Genomic DNA, 25556 nt, shown 5'->3' with positions numbered 1-25556 from the left:
GCCTTGTCAAGTCTGAATAACTGAGCTCCTTCTGGGCTCTGTGTGTGCTAGCTTTTTTGTTCAAGGGTGGTGTTCTACCCTGTGAGCTCTACCTTCACTTCTAGCTTTTTCCAATTAATTAGAGATGATAAGAGTCACTTGGATTTGTCTGCCCAAGCTGGCTTCAAATAGCTATCCTTAGATCTCAGCCTCTGAGTAGTTAGGACTGCAGGCATGAACCACTGTTGGTGAGCTCCTGGACTTTGATTCATATCTTCAGGTGTACTTGTGTTCCTGTAGTGTTGGGTTTTTTTTTTAATTAGCTAATCAATTAGTTTTACATAAATTAAGATAGTGGCCTTCACAGACTAAGACTTCCTTCTTGATTAATGAAAAGTTCTAAAACGTACATTTTAAGCCCTCTCCTTTGTTCTGTGTTACTCATACAATGAACTCAGAATTATATTTGTGTCTTAGAAATCTGGTAATACATTAGAGGTGCAGAAAAGCTGAAAATTAAAGTCATCTAGTTTAGTTTGGCTTGTCCTTTGCTATTCAGAGTTCTACTTACATTTTCTCTTCTAGATCTCATTGGCTGCACGCTCCTCCTTCCCAGAGAAGGGAATGCAAATTCTGATAAACAGACAATCTGCTCTTAAGGAAGCTGGGAGTAGGAACATAGAATATGGCCATCTAGAGCTCGGGTTTGACTCCTGGCTGTGTTATTCTCTACTATACCAGTTACAAAATCTCTCTGTACTTCAGACTCTTGCATTCTGTGGGTTTAATTTTTCTTAAGATGAAGTAAATTAATACATATAAAGTGCTTAGAACAGACACTGGAACGCTTAAACACATATAAGTGCTTAGTGAATCATTGCCACCATCCCTGCTCCTCCTCCTCTTTCTTCTCCTTGTCCTCTTCTTGTTACTTTTCTGTCATCATCATCATCATCATCATCATCATCATCATCATCATCATCATCATCATCATCATCATCACCACCATCTCTATGAACACAGAAATAAAAACTGAGTGAATCAGAATTTGGGCCCAAGTTTGTTTGGTTTCCAAGGGTGTCCTTTGTACAAATCAGAGTGCTCTCTGCCATTCTCATTTGCCTTGACATTACAGAATAGGGTGGAAAATTCTTTTTGAATTTTCCCTCAGGGATCCAAGCTCTTCAAATTAATTTTATGCGAATTACCTAACCACTGTGCCATGAACACTTTCTGGGAGTTGCAGGCTCTAACAACCTTTGCATGAGAGGTCAAGTTCAGTTTCTATACAAGGGCCTGGAGAAAACCATATGTCCTGTTATAAATGTTGTACCAGGAAAGGACATTATGCCTATAATATCGTCAATATTTGCCTGCTATGAGAGGCCCCATAGCTGGGAAGAACTCAAAGCAAACTAAGCACACACATCATCTCTTTCAACTTTCCTTCCCCATTGAGAGGAGAAGGAAGGTTTGGTAAAGTTGTAGGAGTATTTCTTCCTCCTTAGTCCCCTGCCCACTTCATTCTGCTCCTCTGAAAGTTATGGGCCCCACATTGCTCAGGAAGAACAAAGCCGAGGTGAGAGGTAGATAAGAAAGGTGTTATATTTGGCATGACTAATTTAGGTTTAAGGTTGGGACTAATAGCCATTTAGGGTGAGTCTTTTCATTCTTTGGGCATAATTTGCTACATTTGCATCCATGTGCTACTTTAATTAAGCAAGAGCCTTAGATGGTAAGATGAGTTTCCTGAAAATATTAAGCTTTTAATTTAGTTACATATAATTAAATTCAACAGATTCATCCTGATCTCAAGCTATGGCATCAGTCTGGGCTCAGTGGATATAAACTTAAGACAAGGCTAGCTATCCCCAGGAATTCCAAGTCTTGTCTAGTAGATCATCTAATAAAGAAGCAACTCTACCAAAATTCTAACTGCTCCACCATACTCTACAGCATTCATAGAAAACTATGAATCCATGTGAATAGGAAAAATGGTTCATAATTGGCCAGTAGAGGGAAGTGGATGGATGGGGGTAATTACAGAGAAAGCATCATATGAAAAAGGAATAGATCAACACACCAACTAAAGAACAAGGCCAGAGACAAAGCTTGGAGATGAAACTTATTTATGCATCTTACCCTTTAAAAATGGTAGCCTGGAAAGGTTGCAGATACTTAAGAAGATTAACACCTATTGTTTCTGCTATTTTACAGAGGAGGAAACTCACTTGGCTGGGATACCAGCCAGCAATCAGCAAGATTTGAATAAGACAATCAATCTCTATGGAAAGATATACTCATTCGTGATACAATGTAACCATTATTACATATATCATCTCTTTAGAGTAGCTTGTTCCAGTCAGGATAGTCATCAAAAACTCCTGGGAGATCCCCAGAACAGTAAAGATTTTGGCCATTGCCTAGAGAATGATTTAGAGCCTTCTCTTAGCAAATGGCTCCACCATCCAGCCCATTGCTCAAGCCAGGGCCTTATGAGTATCTTGTGGCACTTCCATTTGTATCTTCCATATATAAGTCATCTTCTAATTAAATCAGTTTCCCACTGAAAATTCTTCCAATTCTTTCTATTTCATCTTTTACAGCCAAATCCAAGGCTCCCCAGTGATCTCTTATCTTTCCTTATAGTCTGTCTAATCTATTCTCCAACTCATATCCACAGTGGTTTTTATTACCTTCAGGATCAAGGCTCTCTGTGGCCTTAAATTTTCCTTGGTATTCACCCCAAATCTTCACCATAGTTCACAGGATTCTGCATAAACCAGTGGTTCTTTAGTGTGCAGAGGAATCTTGTTTGATGAGTGGCTTATGAAAACTATTGCTACCAAGAGATTATACTTAGGTAGGTCTGGTTGAGGCCCACTTTTGTTTTAGCATTTGGAGTGATACTTTGGCAGGTTAATCAAGTGTCCTACTCTCTAGAGAATGACTCATGGATTATTTCCCAAGAAAATAGAGTTTAGGTCACTTAACAGCTTCTTATCTAAGCCTCAAGACTCTATTTTATTTACATAACTGACAAAACCATGTTCTTATAACTTTATGATAAAATAAAATAACTTCAGAGTGTTAATGTACATTAGGTACACAATAAATGTTGACTTCTCTTCTTTCTCCTAGAATATTCTTTCAGACTTTTCTCTGGGCAGGAATGAAGGAGATGGGAACCAATTTGAAGTTATATCAATTTCTTTTTTTAAAGTTATATCGATTTTTGAGACAATATCATATTTTTTCTAAAATGCAGTTAAGAAAGGTATCTTAAGTAAGTAGCATCCCGTATTAACTTCCATGTTATAGTAGTGAAGAAATTAGTTTTAGAAAGAAGTTGGTAGTGAATCTTTACTAACTTTTCTACTGCTTTGTTTTAAAACAGAGCATTATCTTTTCTTTTACTTGTAGTCATTGAGCTTGGTAGTTGACTCTTCTTGGTATACATTCTTGTATTTTTACTGTGGTCATCAAGTTCTTTTTAGGAGATTTTAAGTTAATACATAGAATGAATGTATAAGGTAATGAGGGAAGCCCAGGTAAAGAGAACTGTGGGGTTTTTTGAGTATTTGGAAATCACTTGTTGAAACTGCAGAAACTCTAAAGTGACAAAGAAGCAGGTGTGAGGCAAGGGAAGACAAAGCCCTGGATCAGATGGTTGTATTACTTTCTCATAATGTCCTATCTCGCTCCAGGTGGGAAGATCAGGCAGGGTCCTGAAGTCTCAGGTTCTTCCCTTCTAAGGCTTAGAAAACTCTATCCTTGAGCAGTGGCATGTTTCCAGATTTTCTCTGATTGTGCCTTTATCATGCAGAAGCACAAGACCCTATATCCCTCTCCTGTGATTTTACTTTTAGAATGGCAACACATAAGACAGCCTTGGGCTTGAAGCCATGGCTTGCATTGTCAATGAAACCCTGTTGTCTATTTAGCTCATCTAGGATAGGCCTCAGTAAAAGCCCAGACACCTCTGGTGTGGTAATGCTTTCATTTTTATAAAGGTAATTTTGCTTTTCTGGACTCATTTTGTTTTGACATGTTTTCACACATATATATATCATATATATATGATATATTGATATATTTCTATATATACATATCTCTGTGTATATGTATATACATGTGTGTGTGTATATACACACACACACACATATATATATATATATACACAAATAATCCATAATCTAATTGGGAAGGTTGAAAGTCATTCGACTGGAGCCTCAGGAACAATCCCTTCAAGTGCATGGGATGTTTACTGTGGAAACAATAAGAGCCAGTGCTATAAATGAAACCTGAAGGCAGTTAGCTCAGAGGGGGATCAGGCTTTTGTTCTATTCAAGACTTCAGTTGATTGGATGACACCTACTCATCTTATGGAGGACAATCTACTTTACTCAATTAAAGGCTACTGATTGAAATGTAAATCATATCCAAAACACCTTTACAGAAACATCCAGAATAATATTTGACTAAATATCTGGCACTGTTTCATTGCTAAATGCATACATAAAATTAGCCATGGCACTGAGCACTTTAAAATTGAAATCTGCTAAACGATATTCCAGAAAGTGTTGATGGGCTGGCAATAAAGAAAAAAAAATAAGATGAATAAATAAGGAGAGATGCAAAGATTAAATTTATTTGTGACATGTGACTTATTGTGTATTTTTTGGGCTATCCAAGAGCATGTTCATTTGTTAGAGATTTTTAGAATTCTTGAACTTAAAAAAAATCTGCTTTGCTTTGAGTAATTGCTGACCTGAGAATAGCTCTTAGGGTGGGCACTTCACTCGGCAGCCCCATTCTACTTGTGTCTAGGGAGGCTGTGGTGCTGAGCTTGTTTCTTCTAAATTCCCAATCCCAAACCCTGGCTTTCAGACTGAGTGGCAAAGAGAAATGTTTGTCTAAATGCTAAAAAATATGTGTTACTAACTAATCCAATAAAATAGGACAACCATTTCATGCCAGTTGTCTTTAGGTTTCTGAATTAACCCCAGTCAAAAACGGTGAGAGCACATGCATTGCTGTTTTATCGAGACCTCTGCACAATGCCTGGCTGTTCCATAGCTGCCAATTTTCTCTTAAAACTTGTCATTTTGTTTTTATTTCTCTGCTCCATGAAATTTAATCTTCCTGTTTTGGCACTTCATAGTTCCCCCACCCTCTGTCTCTCTCTCTGTTGTCTCTCTGTCTCTCTGTCTCTGTCTGTCTGTCTCTCTCTCTGACTCTTTCTAAGGAGTTTTCAACCTAAGCAAAATGAATTAAAAAAATAGAAAGAGCAAAGCTGTCATTGTGTTTATATGTTGAAACATGCTGTTTTCCCTCTGCACTTGATAACCAAGGTCTTCTTGTCTTCTCTTTCTTTCTTCATTGAGTTCCCCACAGGATGTAACTGTGCTAGGCATGTAAAGTGATGACACTAAGAATAGTTAGTGGTATATAAATGTGTCTTTGTTGAGTCTGAGTTCATAAAAGGGAAAACAACTGAAGGAATGCTGATTCTCTACCCTGTCAAACCAACTTGGCCAAAGCTGTGTCCATGGCTTTGACATGATTTCCCTTGAAATGTGCTCAAGAGATGGAAACTGATGGATTTCTCACTCTCCTCTTATTCTCTCCCCTCTTTTAGGGAGAAGCGGTGGAGACAGCACCCTGTGGTTAGACATAGCCTCTCCTTCCTCTCAATGGCAATCTTTCTGTTGAGAATGATGCATCTGTGTATATTCATTCCTTTACTCATTCAGTAGTTCTCAGGTAGCCAATGCAGAGCAGCTCTGCTGAGTGCAAGTGGGAGAGGAAGGGCTTCACATGGAGCAAAGTCTGAGAATAGGACATTTGTACACTCATCTAGCCAATCCCGACAGGACAGGAGGCTGATAGGAGCTTTATGTGTTACTTTAAAAATATTAGATCTTTCATTAAAGTGACTGAGACACTTAGTGAGAAGACTTAACTGAATTAGAAATAACACACAAACAACAAAGCAATCTATTCACCACAATCCAGTAACTAGAGCTAAGGGAGGCAGAAAAGAAAAGCTAGAGTAGATATGATTCATTTCCATACTACGTTACTGAAATCAGGATGCTGGCCTTTTTTTCCCCTGATGATAAATTTACCCCCTCCCCCCCCCCACCTTGTGTTAAGGAACATCAAACTTTTCCAAACTGAAAGCAGATTGTTCTAACATTTCAGAGTAGCCAAGAAAGCTTGCAAAGCCCAACACAAAACTGTAAGGCAATGGCTCTCTCTTACGTTGGAATCTGTCCTATAACCTTAAGAGAGACAGTACACAGATATTTCTAATAGAAATGTTTTGTGGGATGAGCCAAACTGTTGTGGGCAGAGAAGGGTGACACTCAGTTCTCTTAGGGTTTAGCTGCCTCCAGGAGAGCCCAGTAGTGTCAGTATCCATCCTTCCTGATCCACTTTTTGTGTTCCTAGGTATTGGCAATGGATGGAACCAAAACCAGTGGCTCTCAGTGAGCTGTGGTCCATCTGTGCTCTCTACACAAGCATTAACAGGATTGCTCTGCTTTACTCTCCACTTGAATTTGCTCATTAAAGGCAAAACAAACTATCAGGCTATTATTGAGCAAAACTGGGACTTCAATGCTTTTTGCCAGTAAACTACAGAAAATAAACATATGAATGGCAATTGGGACTTGAATTCACTAAAACATCATCTTAAGATCCAGGCCAGAATTCTCCTTTAAACCCATGTCAATTAAAATATGTCTTTAGGAATTCAGCTTCTTCTGCATCTTTATGTAATTTGGTCGAAGTTTCAGTATAGTCATGGTAGTGAGAAATAGCAACATTAGTTTCTGAGGGAGACCACAAAAGAAAAGACTGCATTTAAATAGTGGTTGTTAGGAACTATTGAAATCTTAGTAATCGATTGTTGGTTTGTTGGATAATTGAACCACAACCCCTGGTTTGATTAAAGTAGGTCAAATTGAAGTTTGTGGTCTTGACTTTTTGTAAAGCGAGCTGGTGCAGCAAAGAACCACCACGGAAGTGCTGCTGAGAGAAACTCTGAAAACACGTTTGTTCTGTGTGTGCTTCAGCTTACGGCCCTACTCTGTCACTGCTATGCTCTGAGAAACCAATGGAGTCAGTACCTTCTGGAACCCTTGGAAGATTGAAAGACTATGCCCAAATTGACTCTGTCACTTATATCTCCTTTCTCTGGCTCACAAGAATGTTCAGAAGATATGGGTATTCTACAGCTTAACACTTTCCAGAGAGCCAAGCACACAGTAAGAAATGGAACGCATTATTAACTCAGCCTAAGACTTATTACAGAGGAGGAGAAGGAAGCTGAAATAATGAAGTGATTTCTCAAGGGTACTGGAAGTAAAAAAGCAAAAATCACTCCATGAGGTCTGGTACAAGGAGGACATCCCACATATCCTTTCTCTCCATTTTCCCTAATGGGGCAGTCCAGCCAAGGAAAGAACACAGAAGGAACACATCATGTTCTCACAGAGGTGAGAAGATTGACCACCATCTTGAGCATTTTACACAGCTAGGCTTTGATAAGCTTATCCAGACAGCAAAAGTTCAACCTAGAAGAAGGCTTAAGAAGACCTGGGTGGAGCCTGAAACAGATGGAGAAGAACCAATTCTGAGATGCTTTTTGACAAGGACAGCATGAAAAATGTGGGAGTGTGGGAAGAGGGTAGACAAGCTGGGGCTTGAAATGGAAAGAGTTTGAAAATGGTGGCCAAGAAGATGAGGTATGCAGAGACATATTTTGTTTTCTGTTATTATGAATATGGTTTATTCCTCAAATTGGAAGAAAGCCAAAGAACTATGGATAACATGACTACAGCTTTGTGAAAATTATTTTTCTCAAGAAGCTTATACATTACTGAGTACTGAGAAATACCAAATGGGAGTTCTTTCTGTCTCTGCTAGTTAACTTCTAAAATCTACACTGTGTAGATTTTAGAACTACTCTGTGCTCGTCACAACATGTAGCTCATCAGCAAAGATTTCATCTGGGAGTTCAAGTCCCCTTCTGGGAGTGTTCATGGTGTTTCCTCAGTGTACTGGGACATATTTGTGTGTGACAAAAGGAGATATTGAAGGGTCTAACTCTTAGTTCAGTCTACAGCAGGGACTGCTTCTATAGGGTATCTCCACATATTGGGCAAGGTGATGAACTCCATGTATGGAAGCCACCAGAAAGGGAAGGACCAGATCTCTCAATGACTTTGTGAAGAGCTGCCACTTGCCCAGGAAATACGATGACACTAAGAAATCAGCTTCTATTGTGTGAAGATGCTATCATCAAACCCTCCCCAACCCGAGCAGTCATTTGGTACAAAAATATTTATACTGATATTGATAACAATTGAGTACTTAGCTGAAGTAAAAGAATTCCAGACTTCCAAAACTAACAATATAACGTTTGCTGCTATTGATTAAATGTTATTTATAATCCCAATGATTTGAAAGGGATCTCATTTCAGTCTCATATGATACTGAAGAGGGAGGATGGTTTGAATCCTTATTTAAAAGAAAAGAAACAGAGGAAGTTAATGCACAATAAGGGGAAATATTTTACCCAAGGTTAGGTATGTGCCAAATGGCTAACTATGAATCTGGATGATTTTGACTCAGAAACCATATTTTCAACTGTCAGTTTTTAGTTATTCACCAACATGTCAAAATTACTGTGAGTTTATGGTAGAGAAGCCTTCCTGGTCACTAAATTTTTCTTCCTTTTCTTCTTGGTGCAACATCTAGACTATATTTCCTTCTCTTCTTTGTAGGGAGATGTCACCTTGACTCTGTTCTTCTTAGTGGAATGAGACCAAACAGAATAAAAGCTGCTTCAAGAATTGGCATACATTTCTTCACGTGTCTATTGGCCATCCTTCTTTCTTCTTCAGAGAAGCTTCTCTTTAAGTCGTTCGCCCACTTATTTAGCCATAAAAGAAATGCAAATCAAAACAACATTGAGATATCACCTCACTCCAGTTAGAACAGCAAAAATCAAGAACTCTAACAACAACAGATGCTGGAGGGGATGTGGACAGAAAGGAACCTTACTTCATTGTTGGTGGGAATGTAAACTTGTTCAACCACTTGGGAAAGCAGTATGGAGGTTCCTCAAAAGACTTCACATAGATCTCCCCTATGATCCAGCAATCCCACTTTTGGGCATTTACCCAAATGTTTACAAACAAGACCACACTAAAGCTACCAACACAACTATGTTTATTGCAGCATTATTTACCATAGCTAAGATATGGAACCAACCCAGATGCCCCTCAGTAGATGAATGGATCAAGAAAATGTGGTATATATACACAATGGAATTCTATGCCTCCATCAGAAAGAATGAAATTTCCCCATTTGTTAGGAAATGGAAAGGTTTGGAAAAAATTATATTAAGTGAAGTAAGCCAGGCCCAAAGAAACATAGGTCCCATGGTTTCCCTTATTTGCAATATCTAGTATAGGTATGAGTCAAGCGGAAAAGGTCAGATAATGTGATGTTAGGAAAATGAGCCCTTAAATATGTATTTTAATGTTTTCGTTTCTTTCATGCATTTGTTTCTAACGCATTTATAAGATTATTTCTTTGTTGCTTTGTATGTCCCTCCCCCACAGTGTAACCCCCGCTTTCACTATATTTGATGTCAGTATAACATGTGGAGGAGATGGGGACAAACAAATCGTTTAAGGATTCAGGTGGACCTGTTGCAACAATGAGAAGTACAAAATGTCATGTCAAAACCAGCTTTACAATGTTGGTGTTGGGGGGGGAAGGGGGTATGATTGGGTGGGGGGGAGGGGGGTGGCTGGGAAGGGAGGTGAAGGGTAAACAAAGGAGGAGGCTGCAATGCTTGGTAAGAAATGTATGCATTATCCTGCCCATGTAATTGTAACCCCTCTGTACAGTATGTTCTCAAATAAAATAAAATACAATGCTTGGTAAGAAATGTATGCATTATCCTGCCCATGTAATTGTAACCCCTCTGTATAGTATGTTCTCAAATAAAATAAAATACAATGCTTGGTAAGAAATGTATGCATTATCCTGCCCATGTAATTGTAACCCCTCTGTACAGTATGTTCTCAAATAAAATAAAATACAATGCTTGGTAAGAAATGTATGCATTATCCTGCCCATGTAATTGTAACCCCTCTGTATAGTATGTTCTCAAATAAAATAAAATACAATGCTTGGTAAGAAATGTATGCATTATCCTGCCCATGTAATTGTAACCCCTCTGTACAGTATGTTCTCAAATAAAATAAAATCTTGGTAAGAAATGTATGCATTATCCTGCCCATGTAATTGTAACCCCTCTGTACAGAGGGGTTACAATTACATGGGCAGGATAATGCATACATTTCTTACAATACTGTACAGAGGGGTTACAATTACATGCAGCCTCCTCCAAATTAAAAAAAAAAAAGAATTGGCATACATTGGCAAATCACCATATCCCACCTTTGATCTTCCCTGTTATTTTTATCTCCTTATCAGGGGGTTGAAAATGATAATTGTAGCCCTAGTCTATGACAGAGCCACAGATAGAGAGTCTGAGCTGCTGATCTATTGCACGAAGAAGAGCTTCCCTACCAACATTATCATAAATTGTCTTATGAACAAGAAATCAATTTCGTTATTAATCTACTGACACTTGGGAATCAACTGGTTATTTTACAACTTACTTTCTCTTTTTGAAAATATAGTTTCCTGCTCTGAATTCAAGTCTAAAGACTTTTAAAGAGTTCTTTCATAGGCTTCTAAGGTACCTGCTTTTTTTGTGAGGGAAGTTATTTCTTTTCCTAACTCACTTATTCCTTTATTCCTTTGTCCAGCTGAATCCTTCCAAATGAATATCTTCTGAAGAGGAATATCAATTTTCAGCTATTGGCTAAAAAACTCCACAGTGTGGAAGACAAAGAACCCTCAAATACAGAGAGGCTGCAGAAAGGGGATTTGGGTTTTAGGTTCAGCTGCAAAAAGAAATGGAATAATAATGGTCTAGATGCCTTCTGAAGAGCTCAGCGTCTTTCTGGTTCTAAGTATGTTGCAAAAGAAAAACGATTTAGAAGAAAATGAAATGGCTTTAGTACCATGGCTCCATAAAAAAATTCGTGTGTCTTCAACCTGTTATCTCAGTTACAATGTTAAACAGCAAAACAAATTCATATGTAAATGTAATATGACATCTATTTTTCAGACTCTGCTTTTTTTAAAGTAAAGCTACCTCCACCTCCATATTTATTTAGCTTTTAAATGTCATAATACAGAGAAAGTATCCTATCATAAAGCATTGGTAGCTTAAAATGTAAAACAATAAAAATGCAAAACCATTGTATTAAGTCAGCACCATAGAATGTGGAATCTCTTGAAAACTGACAAAGTTTATGTAAGCGCAAGTTACTATTCTGTCTGATTAGGGACAGAATGTTGATATGATCCTGTATTTTTCAGTCCCTTGTACTTCCCAAGCCAATGATTTTATTAGATGGTCCTATTGTCTTCTTGGGTGAGCTCATATTTGAGATTTAGTACTTCTTTAATTTAAGATAATTGCTACTAGCAAATGTAACTATTTACAATAAACTTCATGGACAAATATCCAATTTTGTTTCTTGTAAAAACCATCACTAGGTTATCTTCCCCAAGAAGGCCAGTCTCCATGTTGTTAGGTTGTTAAGTAGAACTTTCTGTGGTAGGATTTCCAAGGTACATTCCTTCCCAAGAAACAATTAGCAGAAAAAGGAACCAGACATGAACCATGTTCCTTTTTTAAGGTCCCCCTAAAAAGAACACCTTTGTGAAATTTATTTATGTATTTATTTATTTATGTTTTGTTGGTCCTGGGGATTGAGCCCAGGGTTTGGGCTCTCTCCTTGAGCTTTTGTGCTCAAGGTTCAAGGCACTCTACCACTTTGAGCCACAGCTCCACTTCCATCAGACTCTCTGTTTTTAAAGCACCAAAATTTCTGAAGCCTATATAAGTTTTTTAAAATTCTTTCTGACATGCACAATTATGGAATACTTCAATTGGTGTGTGTGTGTGTGTGTGTGTGTGTGTGTGTGTGTGTGTGTGTGTGTGTGTGTGTGTGTGTGTGTGTGTGTGTGTGTGTGTGTGTGTGTGTGTGTGTGTGTGTGAAAAGGACCTAAGAGCCAGATTGGAGGTATTTCCTGTATCTGACTTGGGATAATTTCAAGATTATTATTCATGAATAGAGTTCATGATTCAATGACTCTATAGTTGATATTCAAAATAGCAAAAAGTTTAGAAAATATATTGCAATACAAAAGAAGTTTGAACACAAACAGATATGCTTACTTTTTGATTAATCTTAAACAAATGGAGATATTGATGGTTGTCAATGTTCTGTTTCTTCTAATTACTTTATATTGTTTATAAGGAAGATTTGCATACTTTTCTTCCTCTGTATCTGTAAGCAACATGGATAAAGAGAATCTCTGGAGTCCTTGAAAAGTAAGAAATGAACCAAGAACATCTATGTGTGTGTGTGTGGGGAGGATGAGCAAATGCATTCATTATATTAATGTACAGTATGTAAAAATTGAACTATATAACTTGAGGGTATGATGAGAGAGGGAAACTAGGGAAGAAAAATGGAAGGAGTGACTTGGTCATGATGTATTATACTCATAATCTGATTTATGAGATTAAAACGTCTTTGTACAGCTACTTAATAATAAAAAAATAAAGATGCAAACCAAGAATCAGAGACTAGAAATAGAGAAACAGATGTGCAGAAATGGTATAAGCTGAATCCCTAATTTATGAGGAAAGAAAATATCTTGAAAACAAGTAGGATATTTATTCTTTCATGCCAGTGAATTGTAGGAGGGAAACAGTCTATCTCTTGCTCAGAAAAGCCCAAACAAGTGTCCCGTTCTTTTCTAGCACTGTTTGGAACTCTGAGAGTCCAGGGGCATCTTGGAAGGCTCTTTGTCAGCAAATGAGAACATAGAATGATGGTGGCTTTGGCAGGTTGCCAAATATATGAGGCACAACTTTGCTTCCCAGGAGCTCTAGAAAGTCCCTTAAGCCTCAATGAGCAGTTATGTTGTTGCTAAGTCTAGACAATGACCTGAGGATGCACAGAGAAGCTATAATATTGGAAGGCACTGAGACCAATGGTCAGAACCAGAAAGTGTTTCAACAAAACAATGCTGTGGAGATTCATGTACGCTCCAAGATATACCACCTGGAAGGAGATTGAACCATTCACTGAGCATTGAGAGGATTCTGGCATGTCTTGTCCTGCCTAGCATGTGGTGGTATCAGCTCCAGTTCCTCCAAATTTGGAAAGATTATGGGAAGAGAGAGAAAGAATTAAGACTTAGCATTTATCCCAAAGCAAATATATTAGGGAAGAGCCCATTTGTAGTGAAGAGACTTTAGTATCTAATATGAGCAAGAGTCAAAGTGTTTTTCATTCCCCAGTGCCTAGTGAGGTGGAAAACAGAGAAGCTGGATTTCTTCATATTTTCTTTTTTTTTTTTTAATTTAATTTTATTTTATTTGAGAACATACTGTACAGAGGGGTTACAATTACATGGGCAGGATAATGCATACATTTCTTACCAAGCATTGCAGCCTCCTCCTTTGTTTACCCTTCACTTCCCTTCCCAGCCTCCCCCCTCCCCCCCCCCCCCCCGCCCAATCATACCCCCCTCCCCCCCCACACACCGACATTGTAAAGCTGGTTTTGACATGACATTTTGTCTTCATATTTTCTTTGTGTATTTTTTGGGAGCACTGGAGCTGGAATTCAGGGTCTTGCCTTGTTCTTCACGCACACACACCCAGTTCTTTTTTTTATTTTAGATTTTTTTGTAAGCTAGAATGAGGAAGTAAAAAATGAAGTAATTAGCTATTTTAGACAAAAGGGACTTAATATAAAAATGGCATTGATTGATGTAATGCAATTATATCTGGGACACTATTAAACAGTAACAAAGAAACGATCTAAAAATACATTAGAAAAGTATATACCACCACTCTAACTAACAATCATTCTCTTCTTCCCACACTTAGATTTTATATACAGCGTGGTGGCAAAGCATTTTGAATAAACATCAAGATGATTTTTCTCAGTTCTCCAGTTTATTTTACCTGTTTAGAGAGATCTGGAAGCAGTATGTGAAAACACTTGGGCCATAGTATTTTTCAGTGGCCAAATGCAATGTTAATCATGATCAACTTCAAGTTCACGGGTGCCATTTTGAATGTACTAATACAGCACTGATTCCAAATAAGATGTAGGATTCCCTCAATGCTCCTCTTCTATGAAATTTGCACCTGGGATTTCTAAGTGAGGAGAAGAAAATGAGCCTATTATCAAAGGTAAAATGTCTTCTGATGATCTAGTTGAGTCCTTGTCCTAATATCACTTTCCCATTCAAGCTAATTCCATGTTGGCAAACATAGAATTTAAATAATTTTAAACCATTGAAATCAGTTATTAAACACTCTTTCCATGTATGCACTTTATTAAAGGGGAAAGGTTGGCATTTTGGTGGAAGAAAAATAGAAATGAAGAAGGTGATGAAGGGGAACAGAAGTTTAAATTGTCTGATTCTGAATAATTTCTAAATCCCAGGCCAAATTCCTATCCATTCATGAGGCCAGCATGTGCTCTTTGATTTAGCTGTCCAGGGTGTTGGAGGCCTGATCTGTGTCCATACGCTTTCTCCATTTTCTCAAGTGACTCCTGAGATCACCATAGCCATCTGCTGTTAAAGGAAAGAGCTGCAGCCCTGGTTCGAGGGACATTCATTGGTGCATGTATCCAAAGAACTCAAGACATTGGCCACATTGATTCTGTACTAGTTCATTCCTTGTTTCCAAATAAGATTGCATAGACAGCCAATACTTTTCTCAGACATAACACACAGAAGAACCACTATAATTTGGCACTGTCGGTCTATTTCAGTGTTTAGCCTAAGTCTCATATAATTGAGGAATGTATAAAGATAAGCCCTTTAGAGAATATTGTTGAGCATTTCATTATTCCTTTAAGAAAAGATTTTTCCTCTCAATTTGTTTTTGTCCTTATTAACACATGACTTATTTAGCTTCTGCACACATTCAGAAGTAGCCACATATAAATTAACAAAATCATTTTTTTTTGTACTATTTGTACTATTTCTTAATGTCATATGCCATCTGGTGGTAAAAACCGATGGTTAGCTATTGTTTTCTTTTTTCTTTTCTCTTTTTTCTCCTTCCTTTTTCTTCCTTTTTCCTTCTTTCCTTCCTTCGTTCCTTCTTTCCTTCCAATTTCCTTCCTTCTTCCTTCTCTTTCTTTCTTTACTTTATCTCTTTTTTAAATCATTTTATTTACATAAATTAGTGTCAAGAAGGTTTCATTGTGATATTTCTATATATGCAAACAATATACCTTGATCAAATTCATCTCTCCTTCATCCCCACTCCTACTTTTTTTTTTTTGGTGGTTGTGGGGCCTGAACTCTGGGCCTGGGCCTGTCCCCCAGCTCTTCAGTTGTAGACCAGCGCTCTACCACTTAAGCCTCAGCCCCACTTCTGGCTTTTTCTGCTTATGTGGTGTTGAGGAATTGAACCGAGGGTCTCATGCATGCAAGGCAAGCACTCTACCACTGAGCTACCTTCCCAGCGCCCCCACTCCCACTTTTTATAGCAACAAGTTTCGTTGTTTTGTTTTTATACATACACACACAAACACATACACACATACCATACACACTATGTTTGTCCATACTCACCTTCTTTCACCTCTGTTCATCATCTGGCCTCTACTAGTACATACTTGTCACAGCATGGAATGTCATACCACATTCCTACACACCATGCATGTGATATTTCAAAAATGCATATATTACACAATCTGGTTAATCTCTTCTACTGTTCTGTCTTTCCCAATGCCCCATGATACCATTATTCAACAGTTTTCAGTGAGTTTTGTCATGCCATCTTTATACACAGATGCTAAGCATGATATTATTCATGCTCTATTATTCTCTTTGTCTCTTTTCCTTTTCCCCAATCCTCCCAAATAGTTGTATAACTATAAACACATTATCTTCTAGAAAGATATGCATGTAAGTAGCTATGTGTCTGTATATCTTTTAGGTCTATTTTCCACATCTAAAAGAAAACATATGACCTACATTCTGATGAACTTGGTTTACTTTGTTTTACATGATGATTTCCAGTTACATCCATTTTCCTGAAAATGGTATAATTTTATTTTTCTTTACAGCTGAATAATGCTTTACTCATACATCAACAGCAAGGCATCTAGACTGTTTCTCTAACTTGGCTATTGAGACTTGTGCTACAATAAACATAGCTGTGCAAGTGTTTCCACCATATCCTTCAGATACATGCCCAAAAGGGCATGGCTGCATGATATGGTTTCCATAGTGGTAATGAGTTTACACTCCTACTGACAGAGTATAAGGATTTATTTTCCTATGCATCAGCAGCAGCAGCAGAATTTTCTATTGTTTGAGTTCTTGATGATTGTCTAACTGGAATGAGATGGAACCTCAGTGTCATCTGACTTATGACGTTGAACATTCCTTATATACTCACTAACCCTTATATTTCTCTTGAGAATCATTCAGTTTACTTACCCTTTTACTAATGAATTAGTTTGAGGAAAGTTTAGCTTGTTGAGCACCTGGTTACTAATCTCTTGTCAGATATAGCTGGCAAGGATTTTTCCCCACTCTGTAGACTGTCTTTTTCAGTCTAGTGACTATTTCCTTTGCTGTGTAGAAGCTTAATTTGATGAAATTCCATGTGTCGATCCTTGCTCTTTTTTGCTGAGCTGGTAGAGTTCTATTCAGAAAGTTATTGTCTATGTCTATATCTTCCAGTAGTTTCCTCTATATTTTCCTGTAGTAAAAAACCCACCACTACAACAAACAAATGAACAAATAAACAAAGAAAATAATGCTGGGGTTGTCACAATACCTGGCTTCATACTATCCTGTGTAACCATAGTAACAAAAAAGCTTGCTTGCAACAAAAACAGATAGATCAATGGAACAGAAGAGAGGACTCAGAAGTATGTCACACAATGATAGCCAGTTGATTTTTTACAAAGGTGTCAAAAATATGAATTGGAGAAAAATATTGCCAGGCACTGGTGGGTCATGCCTGTAATCCTAGACCTAAGGATCACAGTTCAAAGCCAGCCTGGGCAGGAAAGTCTGTGAGACCCTTATCTCCAATTAACCACCAGAAAACCGGAAGTGGTGCTGTGACTCAAATGGTCAAGAGCTGCCCTTGAACTGAGGAGTTCAGGGACAGTGCACAGGCCCAGAGTTCAAGCTCGACACCTGGGAAAAAAGAAAAAAGAAAAAGAAAAAGAAAAAAGAAAAGAAAAACACAGCCTCTTCAACAGTTCATCCTGGGAAAATTGGATATCCACATTTAGGAGACTGAAACTAGATATCTGCCTCTCATCCAGTAGTAACATCAAATAAAATTGGATCAAAGACCTTAATGTAAGACCTGAAACTTTGCAATTGCTACAGGAGAACATGGGGAAACACAGTTTTCTCCTTTGAATTCTTCAAAGTAAAGCATTTCATTAAAATAGAAGAAAACCTTGCACTCTCTCCTTTTCTTTGCTCTGATGGTGTGTGTGTGTGTGTGTGTGTGTGTGTGTGTGTGTGTGTGTGTGTGTGTGTGTGTGTGTGAATTCTATTCTTTACTGTGTCTTTTCAGGCAAGACTTTCAGTATCAAGCAATTTTTGGACAAGAAGCAAAAGCAAAATGCTCTATTCCCCAGTGGAATCAGCTGGAAGGTTGTAATACAGTGAGAGATGATCCTGAGAGGAGACACTGGAGATGAATCCAGCTAGGGCTTGTGCACCATACAGCAAGTATGTCTCTGCAGTGTCAATGCCAATCACCATCAGACCCACTCCAAGCTGAAAGCATTGCCACTCTGGATAATTAGGAATTTCTATGCTCTACATTAGATTGGTTCAGTAATAAAGATGTGAGAGTTTTTTGGAAAAAGTGTAAGGGCAGTCTTCATTGTAATTAACAATGAAAGAAAATGTGTGTAGGTGTGGGTGTCCACTGACACCCACAACCAACATTGTTAATACTTAAGCATACATGATGAAGTAGTTATACAGAAGTGATGAGGCCTATGGTCTGCCAAATGGGCTTAAACTGTATAGAGCAGACACGGAAGCCTCTGTTCTGTTCATCTGCCAAATGGGCTTAAACTGTATAGAGCAGACAAGGAAGCCTCTGTTCTGCTCATGTCGCCATTTTCTTTTTGATAATAAGGATGAGAATGGCATAGTTACACAGGAGTACTTGCTATAGTACCAGTTACATGTACTAAATTACATCTGATAGTTTGGAAAGAAAAATGAGTTCCCTGAAAGCCATTGACATAAAAAATAGATATTAAATGAAAAGTGTAAAATGTTCTAAACTCACTGGGATAAAATGATGACTAGAGTTAATTTACCAAAAGATCTTTAACATTACTTAACTCATATCCTCTGAAAATATAAACAGGAGTTGGAGAATCCAAACAATGAGTCAGAGTCAGGAAATATATTGCTCAAGGAAAGAATGTATGCAATACATATGTCTTTTTGTATACTTTTTAGCTTTTCATGAAGCAAATGTATTTAATATCTTACTTGTGAGCATAAAATAGCATTTTATTTTGAGAGTAGGTTAAGCTTTTTCCCCTTAAATTAAGACTTTGTAACTAGAACTGGAAAGCTTTTTTTGATTGATGTTTCTTTGCTTTTAATAGTTCTAATTTTTTAGTTTGAAATGACTTCAGATTAACAAATATTTACAAAACTTTAAAGAGTTTCCATACATCTTTTACCTATTTACTTATATAACCCCAGTATAAGCTCCAAAATTAAGAAACTAAGACTGATAAAATAATACTGAAAATCTATGATACTGATAAACTATAAATCAATTCACAGACTTTATCCAATGTTTGTCAGTTGTCACATTAATGGCCATTTTTTTTAGTTTAGGATCCAGATTATGGTTAAAATAATAAAGATCAAAGTTAGTTTATGGCTATTGATAAGAATACCACACAAGTGATGTGGAGGGTTCTCAGTACATCATACCAACCAAGTGCCTGTTTCCTTGAAATCACTTGGACACTTTCTTAAGGTGGGAAAAAAAGTATCCCATCTACTGTAAAATAACTACTTTTGCCTTTGTACTTAAGTCTCTTGTAGACACTTGCAAACGTCTTATTTCCTTCTTATCACTGATCTCTAACTGGTAATTTTTCTACTTCCATACTGTCCTTGACATTGGACTTCAACAGTAAGAAGAGCATTTTTTCATCTCCTATTTTTTTGTTATTCAGTCATTTGAGTATAACAATATGGGGCTATGGATGTTTATTTTATTGTTTGTTAAATCCATTACTATAACTGTTTACTTTGTTCTTCCATCTGCCCAGATTTAACCTAGCACATACCTTTTTAGCTTGGCTCTTGTGATCTTTAAACACTTAGGTCTTGTCTTTTTGAGCATTTGTCTGTTTTATAGTACTATTTGATGTTCCAGGCTAATCTTATTTCTTCCTCAATGCCAATCCTGAGATTAGTCATTTCTCCAAGGTTTCTTGACTACTTTTTGTTACAGAATTGTATCTAGAAAACAAGATAAGGATGCTTTCTATGCTTATTATATCTCATTACTTCTAGATCTTCTCATCAGACAATGCTAGAAAATAGACCTATGTTTGTCAAAAAATGTGGACATATGCATAATCTAAATCTCTTCCCATATATGCATCCTTTTTCTTTCTTGATCTATTTCTGTCATCTTCCATGTTTGTATGTATGTATGTATGTATGTATGTATGTATGTATGTATGTATGTATGTATGCATGTATGTATGTATGTATCTGTCTGTCTGTCTAGATAGCCAGCCAGTTACCTGTCACATTTGATTTAAATACAGCCTCACAGAATTCATTCTTGCCTGCCTGCCTGCATGCCTGCCTGCCTGCCTTCCTTCCTTCCTTCCTTCCTTCCTTCCTTCCTTCCTTCCTTCCTTCCTTCCTTCCTTCTTGCTTGTTGGTCATGGGGCCTGAACCCTGGGCCTGAGCACTGTCCCTGAGCATTTCAGCTCATAGCGAGTGCTCTACCACTTAAGCCATAGCACCACTTCAGTTTTCTGGTGGTTAACTGGAGATATGAGTCTCACAGACTTTCCTGCCTAGGCTGGCTTTGAACTGCAATCCACAGATCTCAGCCTCCTGAGTAGCTAGGATTACAGGTGTGAGCCACCGGCACCCAGCTTTTCTTTTATCATTTGTAACTCCTTTCCCTAAAAGTAAGAAATCTGCCTCTCATTATCCAAAGCTTATTTAATTATTTGCCTAATTCGACAATATATACAAGCTAGTGTGATAATTACTAACTAGCTGCACAATATTGGCATGGATTTCTGTTTTATCTTTGGTCTTAGAGAATACTATCAAAATAGATGGTTATATGTTGGAAGTGGTACCTATACTGTTACAAGAAAATACCAATTCCCCTTGTTATGAATTTTATTATAAAAAAGCAAACTGTTCTTCAAAATTACTCAAAACCTGTGAGATGTACCTTGGTACACTGCCGAGTTTTGTTAAAAAGAGATCACATAACTCCCTGCCATTCTCATTCCAACTTGTCCACCTGTGCCCATATTAAGAAGAAATTCCCCAGAATAGTTCAAAGCTTACTTCAAACTCTATCACTACTTCATCACTATTCTGCATGCTTGTCTCATTCTAGTTCTGAAATCTCAGGAAGAGCTTGTGAGCTTCTGTGATGAAGATATTCTTAGAACAATTGTTCCCCTGAGCTCAGTTGGGTGATTTCAAACATGTGGTCCTTCCTATTCTTCACCTCAGCCTTCCTCTTCCCTCCTTTCCTCCTATCAGAGAAGTGATAGACACCACCCACTTGCAGTCAGTTTTCTTAATTCCACCCACAGCATGCCCAAACTTAAAGAAAATACATGAATTTGTTTAAAAATGCAATGTACAGACTATTTTCACAGAAAAGTGTTCTCACCCTCATGGTGCTAGTCTGAAGAATATTTTCCTTCTAGATCTGTTTCTTCCCAAAAGACTACAGTTTTTGCTGGTATTTCTCTGAAAGTGCGTTCCAGACCTCTTTAAGAGTAGAAAAGCTACCTGAATTTGCCAGCAGCTTCCTGTTGGGCTTATATTTTGCAGAGGGTGAGCAAGGTGTTTGACAAAACAGGAAGCACCTGTGAAATGTGTGACTTCATTCCTAGAAGCAGAGGGCTCCTTCTGAGACGGTTTCAGATGCCTCTTTGTATTTCACCTCTGAGGATTGTGAACAGCCTTGAAGGACTTTAGAGACTGAGAATGGACATCTGAATGGCAGGAGTATTTGGAGAAGCTGATGCATCCATATAAGTGGATATGGATATATATGGACATGAACTTCTAATTGTAATAGGGAAGTTACAACCAAATGGGAATTTGACGTAACATATTTGCAAAAGGTTGTAGGTTAGTACTTTAGTAAGAACATGTTTACATTGATGGATTATTCAGTAAACTTTATTCAGCAAGACACTGAGATTGATCCTAGGAATATATTGGGGACAAAACAAAAAAGGTCGCATACCCTGCTCTTGCCCTAAAATTACTTCCAAAAGACTCTATGTGGTATAGTGTATCTAGTATATATAGTATAGTATAGTATAGTATAGTATAGTATAGTATAGTATAGTATAGTATAGTATAGTATAGTATAGTATAATTATAGTATAGGATAGGATAGTATAGAATAGTATAGGATAGAATAGTGTGTGTGTGTGTGTGTGTGTGTGTGTGTGTGTGTGTGTGTGTGTGTGTGTGTGTGTGTACTAGTCCTGGGGCTTGAACCTAGGGTCTGGGCACTGTTCTTAAGCTTTTATGCACAAGGCTAGCACTCTATCACTTAAGCCACAGCTCCACTTCTGGCTTTTCAGTGGTTGAGATAGGAGTTTCATGAACTTTTTTGCCCAGGCTACCTTCAAACTAAAATCCTCAGATCTCAGCCTCTTAAGTAGCTAGGATTATAGACATGAGCCACCAGCATCGAGATAAATTTATATTTTTATATACATGTCTTATGTACAAGTCTTTACTTGATTTAGTGATGTATTTAATGAAAATGTCAATGCTATAAGTCAGTCGTCTCCTCTTACCTGGATTCTCTAAACTTGTTGGTGGCTGATGAGCTCAGCTTGTGGTAGCTCCTGGGATGACATCCAAGCCATGCATTGAATGTTCTTGTTTACTCATTATATTAATTTGGTTCTTTAACTGGAGATACCATACCTAATTGCTTCTGGCAAACACACATTTTGCTATAGATAAATTACTTCAGACTCTCTCTGGATCATAAAAGAGCTATTATCACTCTGTTGTACCATTTTTCATATCATACCTGGGGGGAAAATGTCATAAGGCAAAGAATGTAGTCCCCTCCCTCATGTATTTATGTGGCAAGAAAGGCAACATGTAAATGTATCCTCAAGTCTCTAAGGACTCTAGTTTCTTCATCTGAAAATGAGGAACTGGGTCAGATAATTCTGCATGTTCTTTGATATGTAATATTTTGCAATTCCAGGTAAATCTCTTTCCTGTTTGAAGCTGGTTCCCTTGGGAAATACAGAATTCAGACAGTGAGGGAGGAGATTAAACGTGATTATTTGGTGAAAAAACTGAACACACACCTGAAAGAAGCACCAGGAGGTTGGGAGGTGAATATGTGATTGTGCAAAAGGAGAATAGGAATGAAGATGATGCTATTGACATTTTTTCCACCCTGTCCCTGGCTACAGAGGACCGAGATTCACAGTAAGCAGCTAGGATGGCTGACTGCTTCTAAAATTAAGATGACTTTCCTGGTTTTTTAGATTTCAAAGGTTTTTTTTTTTTATTAGAAAGTGATATCATTTCTATTCTGGGGAGCAATGCTGGGTGAATACTCCAATCTTGCCAGTCTCCTGGATAATTACTTCCTGAATTTCCTTCTAGTTTGCACAGTGCTGGATCAGTGTCTCCTTCCACCTCCCAACTGTGCTTTGACTTTTCACAGCCAGGCACTGGAGACACTAGGGTAACTGAGGATGTGACCTTCCAGACTGAACCCTAGCAGCACATACCTCAAAGAAGGTGAGTTAACATTGGAAGGAACACCACTTCTAATTTATACTGTACTTGTTGGGAAAGAAATGCTCATTTTCATGACAGTCTTTGTAAGAAGTTATTTCAAGGGCCATGACATTTGTCATCAAAAGGCAAGAGAATTATTGAACTAGAAACAATCTTCAAAAAATGCAGCACCTGGAACACAAAAGTAGATGATAACTAAACTATTTTCCATAAACCTGCAGGCATAGCTGTGTAAATGTTATAGTTACAGCTCTTTGATGACTTGAGTTTGAAAATCTCCAAGTAAATGTTGCTGATCTTGTCGTAGGAAGTATTAAGGCAATGTAGAGTGGCTGAGGAGAAAGGAGCTGGAGTTAAAATCCCTGCTCTATCAAGTTTCCTTCCTTATTCGTGGAAATAATTACCAGACTTTCTTCAAAACAATTGTCATGGGAACTAAATTAATAAAACATATAGAACAGGGAAATTATATTCCTAGGTTCTAGGTTTGGATTGGGACTTGAGACGGGAGACATGAGATTGATGTTGAAAAGGTCATCCTAATCCCTTGAACCCTAGACACCTCCAGCATAAAGACTATACATACAATTACATAGTTGGCTCCTATGGGTTTACTGGTAGCAGCTATTAAGTCAGAAACTTTCACCACAAGAGAGAGAGATCATGGTTCCTCCCTTCATAGAAATGGGCTTCTTCTATTTCGTATCAGTTATCAGGAAAGGAAAGAAAATAATTTTCTAAGACTAGCATAAAATGCTAAGGTGATTAAATGAGCTAATTATTCTTAAATGATACTACTTTATAACATTATTACGAACACTGATAGGGATAGACAGCCTGAGGGAGATCTAGGACTGACTTTGCCTATTGGATGGGGAGTTTGGGGCAAGATACTTATTTCACTTTGCTAAGTCTATTTCTGTTTTTTCATCAGGGTGGGCAAGAGTAGCATCTTTCTTGTGGAGTTCTTAAGAAGATGAATTACTAGGACAGAAAGAAAGAGAGCTGAAGGAAAGGGATTGGGGGAGAAGAAAAGGAGGAAGAGAAAGAAGAGAGGAGAAGACCAGGGATAGAGAGAAGGAAGGAGAGAGAGAAAAAAGGAGAAAGAGAATTTATTTCTTATTCTGTGGAAAACACTGTAACTAGTGAGGAGCCTTTTTATAACATCATCTAACCAGTGAATTATAGGATCTTCTCAGGTTCTATAGGAGCAGCTGTGACCACAGTGGAGACAACTTTTTTTTATTTCTGATGAAACAGGCACCCTTAGAGTTGTGTAGAGCTGATGTCTTATGAACTGTGAAATGTTCTCTTGGTGTCAGGGTCCTCATACATGAAATAAGAATGATAGTACCAGCATGTCAGATTATTGTAAGAATATGATGAAATATTTGGGGATGCATTGTAGGTAATCACTATACAGTATTGAATATTTATGTGGGAGGTACACATAGCGACTATAAAGATTTAGTTTGTGATTTGCTTTGCCTATATTATCAGATGCTTAGAAAGAAAAATTAATATAGATGATATCAAAATTTCTTTCAGTGCCAAAAATTGTTTCTCAGAACCACCATGCTGTATTATTCCAGTTTTTTTAAACTTCTGCTCTCAGATACTACAATTCGTTTAAATGAAAGCACAGTGGCAATATAGGGCAATATGTGTGAACCTGCTCCACTTACAGGATTTGCAAACCCACAGCAGGATCAATCTGGATTCAGGCTGGCATGGTGCTCCTTTTCTGCTGTCTGATTCAAATGTAGACAGCGGCGAGCTGACAAGGGAACAGCGTGTGGAGTTTCAGCTCCTCTCGGGGAATAGAGGACATGCCACACAAACAGGTGGCTGCAATTACTAGAGCTGCTGCTGCCAGGGGAAACCAGAGGGAGATAATCAAACCACGAAGGAAACAATGACAGGTAGATGGGGCCATTCCAGGAGTCCTCTGGAGCAATGCCAGGAAACACAGTCCCATTAGGCCAGCACAGTGAAGGTTAATTGAAAAGAAGGGCAGAGAAGCATTGGGTATTCTGAAGGTATTGCTGTCTTTTCAAAGCCTTAAGGCAAAATTTAGAAAGATACAGGGGAAGAGGGTGCTATTTAATGAGATGACTGAACAGAGATGTGCTTGAGGTCATGACTTCAGATTGTGAATGAGCCTGTGAAACCCTAGGTACAGCCTATGTGACTGCACTTAGACTCGTGTCCATGTACTTTGGCTCCATCTTGCTCCCACGCCTGCTGAAGCACAAGCCTAATTCATTTAATTCATCTTTATCCCTGACCACCTCTTCCTTCACTTTTTAGAGCACGGTGACAAAGGGAAGGTTCTGTCCACGGAAGGC

The 25556-nt window shown here is 38.0% G+C and overlaps 1 long non-coding RNA gene across 1 annotated transcript; it reads right to left on the bottom strand.

The window, feature by feature from the left end:
• Nucleotides 1-13707: 13707 nt before the first annotated feature.
• On the bottom strand, nt 13708-21174 carry LOC138837757 (uncharacterized). Its single transcript, XR_011375441.1, has 3 exons — nt 21086-21174; nt 14129-14323; nt 13708-13853 (listed from the first exon to the last, which is right to left on the bottom strand). It is a non-coding gene; the product is annotated as an uncharacterized lncRNA (long non-coding RNA).
• Between the last annotated feature and the right edge of the window lie 4382 nt (nt 21175-25556).

This window comes from Dipodomys merriami, unplaced genomic scaffold, assembly GCF_024711535.1.
Source record: "Dipodomys merriami isolate MVZ:Mamm:240054 unplaced genomic scaffold, mDipMer1.0.p SCAF_10, whole genome shotgun sequence".
NCBI classification, from domain to species: domain Eukaryota; kingdom Metazoa; phylum Chordata; class Mammalia; order Rodentia; family Heteromyidae; genus Dipodomys; species Dipodomys merriami.
The sequence above is the reverse complement of the archived record's forward strand: the minus strand, read 5'-3'. Positions and strand labels throughout refer to the sequence as shown.